The sequence below is a fragment of the Geospiza fortis genome, unplaced genomic scaffold, assembly GCF_000277835.1.
Source record: "Geospiza fortis unplaced genomic scaffold, GeoFor_1.0 scaffold111, whole genome shotgun sequence".
Classification (NCBI taxonomy): domain Eukaryota; kingdom Metazoa; phylum Chordata; class Aves; order Passeriformes; family Thraupidae; genus Geospiza; species Geospiza fortis.
In genome coordinates this window covers 4,932,410-4,950,124 of record NW_005054321.1, presented here as the reverse complement: position 1 = coordinate 4,950,124, position 17,715 = coordinate 4,932,410, and the positions used below count along the sequence as shown (strand labels likewise).

Below are 17,715 nucleotides of genomic sequence, written 5' to 3'. Positions count from 1 at the left end.
TGGAGGCTGTATTTAAAAAGATTTTCTACTGTCCTCGTTGGAGTTTCCCATTTGGGATGTGTGACAAAGCAGACATCGTGCACAAGGAAATATAAATTCTGACTGCACAAAACTACCCTAAAGCTAGAACTTCAGGATTGGATACAGACTGAATTTGACCCCTTGAATCAAATTTGACCCCCGAATCAAAGATTGCTCAGATCTTCCCTGCTGCTAAAATAAAGGCAGAATTTTGTCCTGAAAGATTCCTGTCTCTCCTCAGTTTGCAGCACAGTTTAACTAGAGACCTGTCAAGTTTCTAGTCCCCACCTCAATCAGCCTTGTCAAGTCACAAAATCAGCAAGAAGCAGCCAGGGCAGGGTTTTATTGTCAGGGAATGTAAACAAGTAACAAGCAGTGCTGTTCATATATCTCAGATTGGTGCATATAATTTTAATTAAAGCATTTATGTAAATACAGATGCAAATCAGGTTCAGCATAGCATCTGACAAATTACTCAAAGACCTGAGGCTACTGGCAAATTATCAGCCTGAGCTCTCATGATGTGAAGGTATAAAACCCAATCTTGGTCCAGACACTGTATATTTTATTTGGCTTAAATTGGCAGTAAAACATCATAGTGATGCATACTAAAGAAGGTAAACAGTCTTCAATTTGAGAAAAGAGCACTGAGGAGGTAAACCAACATCCTTGTAATCTGTCCTTTAGACAGCCTCTGTCTAGCAAGAAAAAACCCTTTCTGCAACACCTACCAAAGAAACTCAAAGCATCTCTGAAATGTTAATTAATCCATACTCTCCCCAAGGGATATCTATTTTAAAGATGGTTATATGGAGCCTGCATTCATCTCTCATTTGCCAAAGGCTCCCAGGGGAAAAGCCAGAGATCAAATCTGGACCTTGGCTGTGCTCCTCCACGTTCTCATCACAAGACTTCCCCTTCACAAAAATCACAAGAACTCACTCACACCACAGAGGTGTGAACCTCTCTGGCCTAGATATCACTGCCTCAAAGTAGTGTTAACTTCAAAACCTTGTTTAACTTGCAAAGATGATTACAAGACAAGAAAAATAAAGGAAAACAAATCACAAGAGAAAAAACACCCACTCCCAACATTTGAAAATTGAAGGAATCTTTAGATCATACTGAAAGAATCTTATCTTTGGAAAATGAAAAGATATGACCAAGGTAATCTTCACAGCAGTATCAGCAGCAACTTCTGCTATTTCTTCCCTCCAGGTTCAATTCCATCTTTAGGGCCTTGCAAGGGAAGAGCAATTCTCCTTCATTCAGAACCACCCAGTAAGACAATGCTTGGAAAGAGGCAATAGCTCCTAAGGTTTTAAAGCAGACTTAACTTGATCAACATCAATGATGTTTAAGTACATGCTTAACATTTTGCCTGCAATACCCTCACACATTTCCCAGAGTATGAAATTCCCACTGGCACTGACAGAAATGCATTTGTTCCAATTTATTTGGAACAAATGCATTAAGTTCCTTGGAAACAATTGTTATTACTGGTGATGAAGAAAGAGAAGGAAACACAGTAAGGTTTGGAGTTACACAGGTACATTCACAGCGTGACAAAATGTGACATATACGTGTCATAGCATTACTATGACAACAGTGTTTGGAAGATATGTAACCAGCATTTTGTAAGCATATGGTCATATACTGGCCCCTTCCTGTGCTCAAAATGAAAAACAAAAGAGGGACAGGAGCTAAAGGCATGAAGCCACAGACTGGCCAGTTTGCATTCCTTTGTCCTGATACCAGTTATAATGACTGCACAGTCATTCAAATGCTTTGCTTATAGATGTGTTTATTTGTCTTTAGCATCTTGCTTCCAAAACACCCAAAAAACCTCCAAGAAACATATAGAAATAGCAAGTGTTGGTTTTGAACATTGGGACACCAGTGTGAATTCCTACAGTAACTGTGATCTCGTGGCTGCAGGGAGTGTGTGGAAGAGGGGAACAAGAAATGCTGATGTAATTAAGGAAATGATACTGAGGTTGCACCTCCTGTAATCTGTTGGAACAGGCTAAATGTGAGAGCTTTATGCTCCTGGAAATTGGACATCCCTGCTTTCCATGGCTTTTAAGAGAACTGGTGTACCTATATATATAGATGTGTGTGTGTGTCTGTATATGAACCTTGCTGGAGAGCAGTTAACATTGCAAGTTCTGCTTCTCCATAGCACATCTGTGTCTTTGATGGAGTACTTGCTTCAGCAAAATAATTTTCTGGGTCTCCTTTTCAAGAAGAAAACGTGGCAAGTTCCACTGAAGCGGGAGGAGAGGTCAAGACTGTTACAAAGGATGAAACACCCCCCATACTTATTTTGGGAGAAAACCAAGCCAAAACCACAGCCTTACCACATACTGGTTCCAAGTCAGAGCCCAAACACCTAAAAGAGGCCAAGTTTGCCATCCTGATGATTTCTTGTTGATAATCACATCTCAGTACACTTTTTTCTTATCTGATGACTTTATCAGGCAATTTCAACAGATTGAATGATTGCACTAGTTTTGCCAAAAGCAGTAAGTGACTTGCAACATACAGGCAAACAGATAAATAAGAGACTTCCAGGTCTGATGTGGCCCCAGCTGGCACATCCTTAGGGAATTGTTTGGAAATCAGAGGTGCTATACTGTACTAAGAAGCTGAGCCACTCAAGCAGCAAGTCATTACCCAGGGACATGGGTGCACCAGAGGAAAAGGAGAGGGCAGGAGTGTATGGCTCCAGCCAGGCTGTGGGAGAGATTTTAATTCCCTGCCTGACCTTGTGTAAACCATTTTTACTCTCCAGAGCTTCTTCACTTAATTCTTGTAACAAAACTTTTCCGTATCACAAATACTGGTATGGTAAATACCCAAGAGGATACAAGGTGCTTATATTTTAAAAATATGAGATCAAATAAGCACCAATAAACCACTCTCTCATCTGCTTCTCCAGTGAGGCTTGGAATAACCCTGAAGGCCTGAATAACCCTGTTCTTCTTGAGCAAAGAAATGTGTAACTCTAAAATGCTGGGGAGGAAGAGAAGAGCAGTATTTCATGAAAGGACCTGTACTAACAGTAGCAGTCTAACAACATAATCTCTTGAAGGGAGCCAAGGATTAAAAGTTGGTGTGAAAAAACACAGTAGATAGTAAAAATGCAACAGTATCCATCTTTCTAAACTCTAGGGGTCTTGAAAGAGGGTGCTAGGAAGTAGGAAGGGAGTTGCTCTGCCCAAGACGTAAAGTTGTGCCTTGTTTCTCTGTCTGCATATTTTTCCACCTTTTATTTTTGGATCTCGCAACATTATCCAGCACTAGATGGCACATAGCTAGAATAACAGCCACTGTGCCCACTGTGCCCTGCTCCAGAGCACAGCAGCAACACTGGAACCACCTTGCAAAGAAGGGTAAGAGAGAACATGGAACATTCAAATGTGTCTCTCACCTCTGTTTTACTTAGGAGGATTTGAAAACACACCTTTAGGAATTTAGAGGAACTGATTTCCCAGAAGTGCTCAGCAGCAGAGGAGCCCCTGTGTGACCCCAAAGGCTGTGCAATGGGCAGGGCAGTGGGGCAGAGCCCGGCTGTGCAGGAGCCCAGCACCAGTCCCTGGCGGGCTGCAGAGAGGGCGGCTTCCCCAGCACAGGCACGCCTGCCTTGCTCAGGAATCACACCTCTCCAGGCTTGGCCAGGACAGCTCTGCTGGCAGGAGTCTGTAGTGTAGGCACAGCTTAACCCCGAGCTATTTTCAGCAGAAGGCCGGATGGGATGCGAGCTAACTTCCCAGTATACAGTCTATTTCCAGCAGGAGGCAGGATGGGATGCGAGCTAACTTCCCAGTATACAGTACAGCCTGTGTCATAATGCAAAATCCAGCCTCAGTGCCTTGCCACACAGAGCTGCTCACTGCACTGCAGGTGGGGACCATCAGATGCTGTCAAGTAAGAGCCAAGATCCTGATGCCATGAAATAAATGGTTTTATAAACCTCCCAACAGGACAGTTTTCATTGATACACAAACTCTAGATGAGCACTGTTGTGGGCTCCATCACATCACGTCAGTCCAGAAGGACCTAGCTATACAAGTAGGGCAGTCAAAAGGCCAATTTGCAGTCCTTAAGCCCAGGCAAGCACGATGCATAAACAGCATCACTGGAAAAAATGTGGAACTAACATATCTCCAAGGAGATTAAACTCTTCTGAAAAGGCCAGGTTTAGCAGGTGTCCCAGGACAGTCTGATCGCAGACTCAACCAGAGCCATTTTATTTGGCTGGCTGACCTGTTCCCCTGTTTCTGCCCATGAACTGGTTTTGCCCTTTTGTCTCTTTATTTTAGGCCTGGATAACATTTTCCTGTGTCAGAATTTACTGTGACCCAAAGCAGCTACTGGATGGAGTAGCCACCAATCTAAACACACATGAAAACTTCAAGTAACACTTCCAACCCTGTGTATCATGCTTGAGGACACAGGCAAACACAGTAATAGCTAATCAACAGCTAGTTTCTGCTAAAAGTGTGAGAGACCTGCAAGTCCCAATGAACTGCCGGTACCCCATGGACCACTTAGATGCCAAGATATCACTTCAAAGTCTAGACTTTAGAAACCACTTTTCATAAATCTGTACAATCATTTTTATCTTGACATGACTACATTGCCAGAAACAGAAAAGGAATTATGATTTGTAGCATTTTCTAAAGCACAGTCCAGTTCTCAGTCCAAAAGTGCTGAAATGAGGAATTTGCCCAAGACTGCAAATACATGCCTTCTCCTTGGAAACGTAGCTCACAGGCAGAGGATACATCTGGAATTCCTCTGCTGCCAGCCACTGGTTTAGTTCATGTTATGATACCAAGAACTGAAAGTTGTTTCTACTGAGAATCCCTCCTTCTTCCAGTTGTTTCATAGGATAGAGGGAGTTCCTACATTAATTGAAGTGTTAATTATCACTGTGTTTTCCCACATAATTGATACTTGATAACCGATGCCTTTGGCAGTGGTAAGACACGGCCCCCAACATTCTGAATTACACTGATCTTTCCTCTCCTCAGGAAAAGAGATTCTACATCTCTCACCTGTGGTTCAGCCTCAGAGCTGAAGGAATCATGTCTGTTTTGGATGGCAGACTCCACCTAATTACAAAGGAAAAGGTGAGGAACAGGCACCCAAAAGTCAGGTTTTAATAAAACCTTTAACCTCCATGCCCATGCTGAGAGGCATACCTTTGTTGAGGAAGGGAGCAGCTCTACAAAAGGAGAGGTAATGGCACCCACTGGTAACTAAAAACCAACAATGATCTGCTCTGAAGTCTCCACTGCAGCTTTTTTTAGAAGAGCTGCACCAGCCAACAGCCAGGGACTCAATTCTTGCATCTACCCATTTTCCAACTTTTGGAGGAATTACCTCAATAAAGAGTCACAAAAGAAACTTAAGATCTGGGTGTTATCCTTGTAGCAGTAGAACCCCAGAAGTCTTCCCCAAAGACACTTATGCTACTTTTGAGGGCAAAAGCAGATGGCATTCAGTATGCTGCTGGAATATTCCTGGAGATCAACGTGACAAGGGACTCCCACCAGCGCCTACTGAAATCATACAGGACACAGCACGACCTCCAAGTTGTGTCCATCACATTCACCTTGCCAGAGCTGTGTAAAATAAACACTGACTTAAACATTGTTTCAGTGAAGGGCTTTAAATTTCTATCCTGGGTATGCCCTAACTTTGCTCCAGCAATTCAAAGGAATGGCTCCAGGAGAGAAACCAAGCATCTGTTGAAACTTGATATGATGTGGGATGAAATATTCACTGTAAGAAATAATGAGAAAGTTGTACCAGAGAATGTTTCTGATATGGATTTATTTTGCCACCTGGTTCCACTTCAGCACTACCTGCAACCCCAGAAGCTCAAAGAGTATTAAAGGCTGGTCATTCCTGACACACCCTGCATCTTCCAGGCACAGAGGACCTTTTTCACTCTGAAGGCCAGCTGGATGTGGGAAAGATCTTAAACACTGCACAAACTGGTCCTCATTCCTGGAGTCATACCTGTTCTCTTTAAAGCATATCTCCCTACTTTACCAAAAAATGCCTCCCACATGTATTTACACCAGTGTTCGCTCTGCAGATGGCTGTGGGAAAGAAAAAGAGATTTTAATCTGCCTGGTGCACCACCAGCTGAGCTGCAGTTGGGATTCAGTGGACAGACTCTTTATTGCTGGTAGACTTAAGCGATGAGATGAACACAGTTTTATCTCCAAAATCTGGATGGAGGGGTAAAATAGCTTTCCTGCTGTTTCTTGGTACCAGAAAGAACTGAAACAACTGGCTCCTTCCCAGGGAATTCACGACTCACTGCTCATCTCTGTGCTGATGCAGGAGCTCTGTTTGGAAGGGACAGGAATGACTTGTAGCAATGGCTTCAGATCAGGCTCAGTGAGTGTCCCACTCTTTCACACTAACCAGACTTGAATTAAAAGTATCGTTACAGCCTTGGGCAAAACATTTCCATCCTCTGATGGCTTTCTATTGCTTGGCTCCAGGCAAAATGTTCAACTTTTGTGCCTCAGTTTCCCCACCACTTAACAGTAATAAAACCTCCTGTGGAGGTATCAATTACACCTTGGTGCTTGTATAGGAGGAGGATGCAAAGGAAAGCACTACAAGAACCAGAGATCATCAATAAAGCATCCAACACTGCCACTGATGCTTCAGCAAAACACCAGCCCACTCGACCCCTAGAGCCAGATGTGCAGCACTAGCTCAGAAAACTAAAAAAGAGGAAGAAGCTGCCAGGTTCTTCATATTCATGAGCTTTTTAATAAAGCTCAACAAAACTTGGAGGCACATTCTCTGCTGTTGCTCTTGCCCTTCTGCACAGTGAGCAAGTCATAAATATTTCAGGGGAAGAGTCCAGAAAATTTGCAAGACTGGTCCTAGCCTTTTACAGCATTAATGAGCAGACCATTAATAGTTAATGAAGCAGCTGCTGGTGATCTCAGAGGTAAAGGCAAGATGAGAACAGTAGCGTTTGCTCATTCACTACAATGTGATAATGTGAAGGAATGGCTTGATCCTTCTATCAAATTCTCCCCATCACAGCAAGACCCAGAAGCTGATCACAGGACTTCCAGCAGAACCACACACAACCCCTTGCCCCACTGCTGTCACCCAGCACGGATGGAGGCTGCTGGAAGTGGTCTGAACCAAGTGTCCTGATGCTCTGTGCACACCTGAGGGACTGCAAAGGCTTCAGTGCTGTGTCTTAAGTACAAGACTAATGCTCCAAACAATCAGGTAGGAGCATGCAATGCCTATGTGCAGGTGTGTGTGTGCACCCCATAGCAACACATATGTAAAAATGCCAATAAAAAGAGTGGGTGTTGATGCCTTTTAAAAGTCTCAACTGTTTGTTCAAAGCTGCACTTTGAAAACCAAATTCACAATATAACTGGGCAGCCAATTTCAAAGAACGATTTCTGTGATTTCAGCCTCAGATGCAGTGAGGACTTTGGTGAAAAGGTATTCTTGCTGTACTTTTTTGTATATCTGAAGTGACATCCCCTGGCTGTATCTCTGCAGACAGGAAAGCACCTTGCAGACAAGAAGTCACCTTTTGGCAACTCTGCTTGCCAGGGGCTTTACCAAGGAAGGGCACCACTGGCCAGGCTGTTGGGTGGAACTGCAGTCCTGCAGCCCTTTTGTTTTGAGAAGAATTGGGTAAAAGTTTGGACACTGCCAAACTCAAATTTCCTTCGTTTTATCCCTGCCGGCATCACTGATTTTTAAAGGATTTATGAGGTTTGTTTCCATCTTCCTCCACATTCATGTGTATGTGGGTCCATCAATCCCAGCACAGTAACTTCCTACTGGTCTGATGAAAACAGGGAGGTTGTGGAGAGACCCCCACCACCACCTGTGCTGTGGAGAATGGCCAGTGTGACCCAGTGCACACAGGAATTCAGCACCACAAATCAAACACACTAAAGCGGTTTGCGTCAGTCCTGCTGGCCCCAGGAATAATCAGTCTCCTGGATTTCAGCTCACATCACATCTGGTTTGTCAGTTTAACCCTTTTCTGTGGTTTTCTAATAGGGGTCTGCACAGAAAGCAAGGATTGATAGCAGAGAGGCTCCCTGAAGACCGCCAGATGGAAAGGGACAGCCAGACCCACCTCCTCCAACAGCAAACTGAGCTAGGTTTGGATGCAATCTGAGTATCTCCCTTTTATGTAAGTGTCCTCAGCACAGAGTGCAAAAGTTCATCTGTTCCAGCCGTTCAGGACTGGCAGTCAAGAGCTTTGTATTCAAAGAGAAGACAAAAAGGAAAAGAAAAGCTTAATCTCAAAGTTACAGTCTTAATTCCACTCTCCAAACCAGAGATGTTTTAGTAGCGCAGGAGTCAAAGGCAACTGCAGCACTGGGCCCTTTGTTAAATAATTAACTACGATTTGCCTAATCCATCCATCCCAGATTCTCACTGAAGAGACAAAAAACATCCCCATCAACACCCCACTCTCACCTAAGCAATGAGCTTCCTACAGCACCTCCTGGATAGTCTAGTTTTTAACAAAACTGCTCCTTGACTTTTCTCACCTTCAAACATGATTCTGCCTGCTGCTCTCAATGCAGATCAAAGGCGACCTTAGTAGATCCTTACTGTGCTAAGACATAAATTTATTAAGTTAAATTTCAAGTAATTATGTTATTCTGTAATTTTATTAAAAACTATCATTTGCCAAACATGCTCTGGAAAATAATTACTACTCAGACTTAATAATAAAGTACATAATTAGCAATGAATGTATACTGCCTCTTTTTAAAATCCATAGCATGTAATGCTCCTTCATGCTTTGAGTGGGGAGTGTCTTAAAGTGATCATAAACATTGGTTTAAAGACTTTAATACCTTAAACTAATTTAAATTGCATTAAGGATGAAACGTTACATAGGAAGAACCTTGCTAGATGCAGATGTGTGTTGGGCTGTTCCTCACTCACACACTCTATTTTGCATAATTTAAGAACAAATATTTTAAAACAGCAGACAAGTAAAAAAAAATCTTTAATGATAAGAACGACCTACCCAATCTCACATGTTTCTTAATCAACTTTCTATTAGCTGCCTGTTTCATTTAAAAAAAGAAGGAAAAAAAGTTGACATTTTACCTTCTCCTCCAGCAAAACTCTGATGCTAAGTGTGTGTTACATTTTCTGTTTCCAACCCTTTGAGAATTATTTTTTACTGATTTTACAAGACAGCAAAGGGACATGGGCCATTCATGTATCAGCCAAAAATTTACCAAGCTGCAACCCCAAAGTGGCAAGCCAAGTGGCCACAGCAGAAGCTGAAGAACATTCCAAAATGAGTATCTGTCAGCTGCAAAGACCACTACTAAAGGGTTGCAAATCACAGTCCTTTTCCACTGCTGTGCAGAGCAGCAATCAGGAATTTGAGCAGGAGAAGGGTGTCTCAGCCAATCTGTGCCAGAAGCTCAGCATGGAACTCATCTGGGAGATGCTGCAGCAGGGCCTAGATGCACAAGCCAAGCAGTGACCTTGCAACACTCAGCAGCAAGCCTCCACCCTGAGACTCAATAAAAGGATCAGGACAAGAGAGAAGCAACAAATAAAACCCCTATCTGCACAGGAATGAACAAAATACAGGCAGATTAAAAAAAATTTAAATAACTAAAGCATGTTAGATGAAAACATGAACCAGTGTAAGTGGTCCTACTGCTTGTTCCAGTGAAAGGCAAATAGGAAAGGATGCCTTGAGTGCAAGGCAGATAACTGAAAAATATGATCAAATTCCTACCTTGGCTGCAGAAATCAATACAGAGAGGAAACTCAGGTATGAATTCAGGTTTCCTGTGCAAATACACCATTCAAAATGCATCAAGCTACAACTCACACCACTCCACATAACATATCTCAAAGCTAAAAGCGTGGCAGAGCCCAGGTGATAATTCCCATCCCTCTTGCTGTCTGCTACCATCTGTAAGTAAAGCAGCCACAAATCCTTTGCCACACAGTTCTGCATACCATTTACAACACCACCAATTTTGGGATGTAGCTTGGTTAAATACCCAGAATCTCACTTTTCCCATTCTACAGCACAGTTCAAAGCAGATCCCAGTCTCCATCAAGCATCACAACAGCACTTTGCCCACAGATAGAAAGGTGCTCTCCTTGTCCTGTGAGCACCCTGCCACAGCAAGCTCCTTGTTGGGATGCAAACTGAGCCCTCCAAAAATATGTCGTGGTGGGAACAGACTGGTAGGGGAAGAGGTGAAGGAACAGGATACCACAAAGAAAATAAAAATGCAAACCATGTGCTCAACAATGATCTTCCTCCTGAACTAAGCACAAGGCGCAGACAGGGATTTGTGTATTTTTAATTTTATTTAGAAGAACCTTATATTTAAGTCTCCCAGAATTTTTGTGGGGGAGTTGCAGAGGGCTCAGCACAGAACTGGAGCCAGCTGGCAAAGGGTGTCTGGTGCCTGCTCACCCCTTGCACCCTAGGGCAATAGACCCTGAGGTTGAAAGCACTCACCCTTGAGCACTTTATGGTGAGAACAAGACCATTCACTACTCATCAAGCGGCAAGAACAGAGCAAGGAAAAAGCAGTTCAGGTTTCAGGAAATTAACTTTAAATCCACCACCTCAGTGCTCTGATTTGCTGCTGGAGAAGAGATGGGGCTGGAGTTAAGATCATTCCTATGTACAAGCTCTTTTCAGCATAAATAATATATTGTGACACTCCTCTCCTGACTTGGACATGTACTGAGTGTTTGCACGCTCTCCTAGACCATCACACAGAGGGCAAACACATAAAAATAAGGTTCATAAGAACAAGATCCAGGATAACAGGACAAACAAACAGAATCTAAGGCACTCAAGTATATTTATGGTTGAAAGCAAAATCCCTCAGAGAGGTAAGATTTTTTTTCCTTTATCTGATTAAGTGTGGATCTTGAAACTTGTGTTTGCCTTGAGCAGTATTTCCCAAACCACATCACCCCCTCGACATCACCAAGGCACACAGACAAGATGCCAAGACATACACAGAGGAGGGATACCCTGTGAAAACTATTTTAGCAATACTGAAATTATGAGGATGCTCTCAAGAGATGCCAATTTAAAAGTAGTAAAGAAAACAGTTCACTCCAAACACATAATTCTTTCTTATCACTCCAGTTGTTTTAAAACACATGTAGAGCCAACTCCTCTCTTATGCTGAAGAATCCCAGACTGGCAGAGAGACGTAGAGGCTTCTTTAGGCAGCACTTTATACTCTGAATTTACTCATCACCATTTACACCTGGAAGCTTCCTACCTGCTGTAGTTGGGCAAAATCTTGCAGGTCCTCAGTGGCCACCAGCCCTTGTCCTTGGCAGCCTGACATGGGCACAAGTGCATTTGCCAACTCCTCTATGCAGCAACTCCTGGCACTTTCTCTGGTTTGAAAACCCCACATGAAGATTTTCAGCATCATCAGCCAGCTTTTTCAGCTGGTTTCTCAGAGAAAACTAAACCTAGCCCTCAAAAAGGTCACACAGTGGAGCTGGTAGCTTCCTGGCAAAATACTTTACCTGAGCACAGGTTGGAAGGATCTGTGCCTTAGGTTAAAGCCCAGGTAAAAGGCCTACTGGCTTTCTCAAAAAAAAAAAAAAAAAAAAAAAAGGCTTTTTTTTTGGAAAGTCCTGAGACATGAGAAACAGATCCCAAAAATCTGCAACTGCAAGGTCATGACTCCTGGTACTGAATATCACCTGACAGTAATGAAAAGCAGCATCATAATGGTGACAGGCTGCAAGAGACAACGTGGGGATGCCAGATAGTAAATAAATGAGTGATAAAGGACTCTGCAACCACCTTTGGCTGAGCAAAAGGAGGGCACTGGTGTACCGGTCCCACGGGTGGGAGCAGCGACAGTCATGTGGACTCCCAGCCAGGCAGCCAAGTGCTCTCCCTGGGAGGGAGCTGAGCACTCAAACAACTTCCTCGCCTTTCAATCACATGGAAATGAACAACACTCTTCACAGAAGACCAGGAAGGGGAATCTCTTTGGAAAAATGCAGAAAAAAACAGCTTCAGGGGAAACTAGGATTCTTTGGGATAACCCCATCTTCCACAATTTTCAAGAAAGCTGTACCAAAGCCTCGAAGACAACAAGCACCAAAGCCTTTAACAGCAGTGTGCTCCCAGCATATCATTTAAATAAATCAGTTTCTGGAGAGACAAAAGACAAGTAAAAACTCCCTGTGGTGCCTGACAGTTTGTGCTCAAGAGGATGCTGAAAAAAAAACCCCACAAGACATCTTTCTTTTGAGGTGGGTGGTAGGAGGAGGGGAGGGGAAGGAATATCCCCAGAAACACTTGAGGCCAGAACCATCAGGACTTTCCTTCATTTTGTGTGAAAGTGAATCAGCAGTGCTCTGCCAGCCCGGCAGCAAAGCTTGGAGATGCTGCTGCTGTCTGCTTCATACTGGCTTTCACTGGCATGAGAGGAGGCAAAAACCTCCCTGCACCAATTCCCAGGCCACCACCCGGCAGACTTTGAAACCCTACAAAACTTAACTGCTTCCAACTGGTATATCCTCTTGGATTTTTGTCTTGCTAGTAGGATTTAAGAAAAAGAACAAGTATTTTCCCACTTCTGCTATCTAAGTAAAGTGCAACATAAAGTAACTGAAACTAATAAGCATGAAATCTGGCTGAGAAATGTAAAAAACAAATGTCCAAAACTTAGAGTGAGAAAAGTGAATACACACAAGAAAGGCAGCAGGAGGGGTACAGAGACCTTGAGACATACTGATATTTTATTAAATTTCTCTGAGAGTGCCTTCAGCAGCAGCTCAGAACCTGCTTATTTTTGGGTGGTATTCAAAAAAAAAACCCAAAAAAACCCAAAAACCAAACAAACCACAAATAACAAGATTCTGCTTAAAAAGAAAGGAACCACATTCTTCCCTATACAGTTTTGCTCACAGGACTTCTTCCTCCACTTCCTCCATCAAACTGGACAAGAGGTTAAGTAACACTGAATCTGAGCCTTCCTTAGTTATGGTCACTGACTCAAAAAAGCAAGAAAATCTCTCTCTTTGTTTGTTGGTGGAGGGTTTTTTTGTTTGTTTTAAGCTCCAAAGAATGAAATATGCAATTTTAACACTTATTAAAAATTGTGGGAACAACATACAATCAACTACAAAAGAGAAGCCAAAATAAACAGGTAATTTGAGGTTGCAAGTTTAAAAAAATATTTAGTATTTAAGAGGGGAAATAAGGTCAGGACAGGAAGAATGGGGAAGGGAAAAAGAGAAGGAAAATCCAAGATTTCAGGCCTCTCATAGGCTTAATAAATAAATGAAAAGCAGTGCAAGATGTTCCCAACTTACCCAACCCACTGCTCACATGAAATTAATCGTCCCCTCCACCAGTGCCAACTGAGACCACACTGCAAATCACAGCATCAAAATGTTACAGATTAAAAGGTAACACTAAAGATTTATACCTCTACATGTCACTTCATAAAGGAGGGAGAGAAGAAGAGGGGCTGTTTCTCTGCAAAGCCAAAGCTATGAGTTTTCTAAGTGGCAAGGCAAGTAGCTTTGCTTTTCATCTTGCAACTTTTTTCCAGGAAAGAAGATGAATTTCAGGCTGTGGAAGAGTTTACCAAGTGAACTGAAAGCCACAGCAGGCAGGTAATCCTTCTCTTGAGGAAACTCTGTGACTTGCACAGAGCTATTTGCATTTGCCCATCTCGGTGATCCAGAGCCTCCACTGCCTGCAGCTGCAGGAGGGGCTGCACTTAACTGGGGCTGCACTCCAGTAGTGAAGCTGGAGGTTTCCCAGAGCAGAGAGTGGATGTGCAGACACAAGAGCTGAACAAGCCCATGAGAGCAGGCATGTCTGCATGGGCACACCTCACACCAGGTCTGTACCACCAACACTGCCATGTGTTGTTCCAGCCCAGGGCAGGACATGCCACTGAAGCAGCTGCGCTGGCAAACCCGGGAGTGAAAGGGCTGCTACACCAGCAAAGGGACATTACTGCCAATGTCACCTACTGAGACAGGGCTGGGATGATAAACCCACTATCAGCATATTCACCCAAGGAGGAAGTCCTTGATGTGCTTGTGGGATGCTAACCAGACCAGAGCACCTGGTACCCTGGCTAATGAGATATTAAACATACACAGTCTCACTTTGTACCAAAGCCTGTAGAGATGGGACAAGGAGCAATGGTTTTGAACTGAAGGAGTGTAGGTTTAGATTGGACAGCAAGAAACAATTTAAAGATCCCTTTCAACCCTCGGGCTGGGCAATCCCAGACAAAGGCAGCACAAGGCAGAGGCCTACAGGACTTCAGAGCTTTTGAACCATGCAGACAGAAACTGCATCCAAGGCTGAGCCTGGACCATGGTACTGTTTACCCTGTAGTCTGTGTGGGTGGGAGATGTGGAGATTGCAAATTCCTCCCAATAAACCTGTAATAGTTAGTTTGAGAGGCAGGCAAGGGGTGCGCAGGCTCCAGTTTGCTACATCAGGTCCCCACTGGACAACAGCGCGGAGAAGACACAAACTGCAGATGGTGCTGGGGAGGCTTGTTCCCAGGGCAAAGCTGAATTCCCTGCCCCTGCCCGGCTTTCAGCACCCAGCATGTGCCCTCGCCCCCAGCCAATTTGCCAAAGGCTGTCAAAACTCACTGCAAGCTCACTCCCTCCACTCCTGACGTGTGATTTCTAACCATGCAGGTGTTCCAGATCCCCTTCTTCCCCATTTGCTTCCCAGCCCTTCCTCCCGTCTCCCCTCCAGAAGGCAAATGCTCCCCTCTGTCCAGCACTGACATGAGCCTTCCCACCATAGCCCCACTGGGGCACTGCCCACTGCAGGCCATGTGCAGTCTCATTCAAGAATTCAAGGAGATGCTGCACCATAATCCACCTCCTCAGCTAGCAGAATCTCCCAGGATGACTTTTTTGAAGTCCCCTCCTAGCTGCCAACACCTAAACCTTCTCTCCTTGCCTGCGTCGTTCTCTCTCTGCTCAATAACAAAACCAAGCCATCTGAGCCTTCTGCAGAGCTAAATACACAAAATCATTTCACACCTCTCCCTCAGTTTCACCAGCAGACTCACAACACTGGTCATTCTACATAAACTGAGCTTATGGAAATTCAGTTTTCCCTGTAGGAACTGGTTTGGGGTCCCACAGTTCTGAAAAGAGCTTGCCAAATGCACTGCCTTATTTTCAAACTCACATTTTTACAACAACCCCAAGTGCTACTTTTTAAAACCAAAACAACCAACCAAACAACCCCTCTGCCTCGCAAAGGCATGGTGATTTTGGGGAGAGGGCTGGCTTGGTGATTTCTGAACTGTCTCTGGAAGGCAAGGCTGGAATTGACCACTGCTCCCTTCATCTTCCAAGCACCCACCTTATTTTATTTCCATTTTGTACACCTTCACAAACCAAACTTTCAAATATTACTCTATATGAAGAGTATTTGAATCATTCTGGAAATCAACAGCTCTTTCAGCTTTTCAGAAAAAAACCCAACTTACTGTTACCCTGGGACTGAACTGTATCATTACATCCTGTAAACTTCAGATCTATTTTTGAAGGGTTGATAAAATAAACTAACCACAATTATTAGTTCTAACTGATGTGACACATGCAAACACACCCTGACAGAAGACCAGCAATAATCATAATGGCTTTAAGTTAAAGACTTTATAGATTATATTAGTGCCAACTTTTGTTTATTACTTACTTTCAGCATCATGTAGATGTGCAGTAACCTTTACGAAAAGAAAACACTTGCTGAGTTACCCTCACACCTGAAAGAAAGTCAAACTACAATTACACTCCACGTGAAATGTAAATGCAGCTTTACCTGACAGCCATGCTGAAATCTCAGGGAATTCAGCTGTGACACTGCATGTTTCTGAAAAAATTCTAATTAAAATACTTCTTCTATTTATTTTCTGTGGATGTTTCCATTCCTTAAGTGGACACAAAGAAAAATAATTTAGACATGGATCAAAACATCCCAACCAGAAGACACTCCAAATAGCATTTCTGAGAACCATCCAAGTTAGGGCAAAACAAAAAGAAATAAAACCTGAAGATGCAAATACATGCAAACATGCAAATACAGTGATGTCACATCTGGCATTAAAGTTTTTGTCTTTTACGAGGATCAGCAAAACTTGCTGTGTTCTCATTCCAGCCTGGAGCAGTTTGAAACTGGTCTGAAAATGCAAAAAGAAGCCAGTAACTTTACTGTATTTAACGTCGTTTTTTTTTGACTTTTAATAAAAACACAATAAAACTTTCCCCTCCCCACAAGAAAAAACACGACAAACTTGGGCTGTTTCATATAATGGATTATTCATTTTTCAGATATTGACTAGAAATTGCTGATTGTAACTAGAGTAAAAAGGAAAAAAGTGAGCAGAATTTTGGAGAGAAAGCAATTGGAAGGAGCATGCTACTTTCAAACACTGACAGCAGGAAATGTCCTGTGTGACAAAACTCTGACAGCTGAGCTCTTGGGTGGACAGGCAGGAAAAATGTCATTTTACAAAGGTGAGCAATCACAAGGTCTTCGGGCTGATGACTGAGCTATAAACACCTATCCATGCTTTTTGGCACTGAGTTTATCACGGATACAAGAAGAGAGGACAAACATGGGACAGCTCTTGGCCATTGCTTTCTGCAGAAGCTGAGGGGATAAACACGCATATGGGGGCAAAGTAAAATAAGGACCAGCCAATTCTTAGCATTTATATTCTTCCCAATTGCTGGCCACTATCTTGCATTCCCTGATCCAGAAATCAGGCTACAATTCTGTTTCAAAGAGCTGCTGAGTTCATACAACATACTGAAGCCACATCTCCATTAGAAAGGCTTTACTGCTACAGAAATGTATTACCCTGGCAAAGCACTCTGGTCACAGACACCTCCTAAACAGTAATATTGCTCATCTACTGGTCTAATAAAACCTCGGCAACACACACCACTCCTAACACACATGCCATTTCCCAGTAGGGCTGCATGAATGAAGTTTCTGCCAGAGACATCAGACCTCCTCTAGTTACATCCGTGCCTCTACGACCCAGCCGCGGCCAGGAGGGAAAAACCGCGCACAAAGTTTCATCTGTAGTTTAAAAATAAAAGGCACCTCACTGACAGCCTTGTGCTGTGACCCTGTGCTGTCAGACGTGTAGCTTCTCAAGGCAATGCACACTGTGGCACTCTGCCCGCCGCTCCCCGCGCTGCGGCTGCGGGACCCGGCAGGCAGGAGCGGCTGATGCCCAGCGATCCTCATCACCCTTCCCACCCAGCCAGGAGTCCTACTCTTCCCTCCCATTCCTACTTCTGCGATGTTTTCTCCCCTTGTGCTCTCCATCTTCCAATCCAAAACTTTTGCTGTGTTCCCCTGCGCGGCAGGACGCTCGCAAGTTCCCAGGGTTTCCAAGGAGCACCTGCCCCAAGAAAGGATGGGGAGCCGCCAGCGGAGAGGCGCTCGGGCAGCCAAGGGGGAGGAAATCAGAGCCATGCCCCGCCTCCCGGCCGTCTCCCTCAGGAGGGATTCCCAGGCTCTGAACTAACCGGAGTGCTCAGGAAAGAGCTGGGTATAGGGATCCCCCAAAATCAGACAGGTACTTCCCTGTATCATTTCCAAGTTATAGTCCTAGC

At 43.8% G+C, this 17,715-nt stretch overlaps 1 protein-coding gene across 1 annotated transcript in view; it reads right to left on the bottom strand.

The window, feature by feature from the left end:
- Nucleotides 1-15,994, bottom strand: part of ZHX2 (zinc fingers and homeoboxes 2) — a 72,446-nt gene extending 56,452 nt beyond the window's left edge. The window contains exons 1-2 of the mRNA XM_031056743.1: nt 15,908-15,994; nt 15,785-15,812 (exon numbers count right to left, since the gene is read on the bottom strand). The gene's annotated coding sequence lies outside the window, so the exon portion shown is untranslated. The remainder of the gene's footprint in view (nt 1-15,784; nt 15,813-15,907) is intronic.
- Between the last annotated feature and the right edge of the window lie 1,721 nt (nt 15,995-17,715).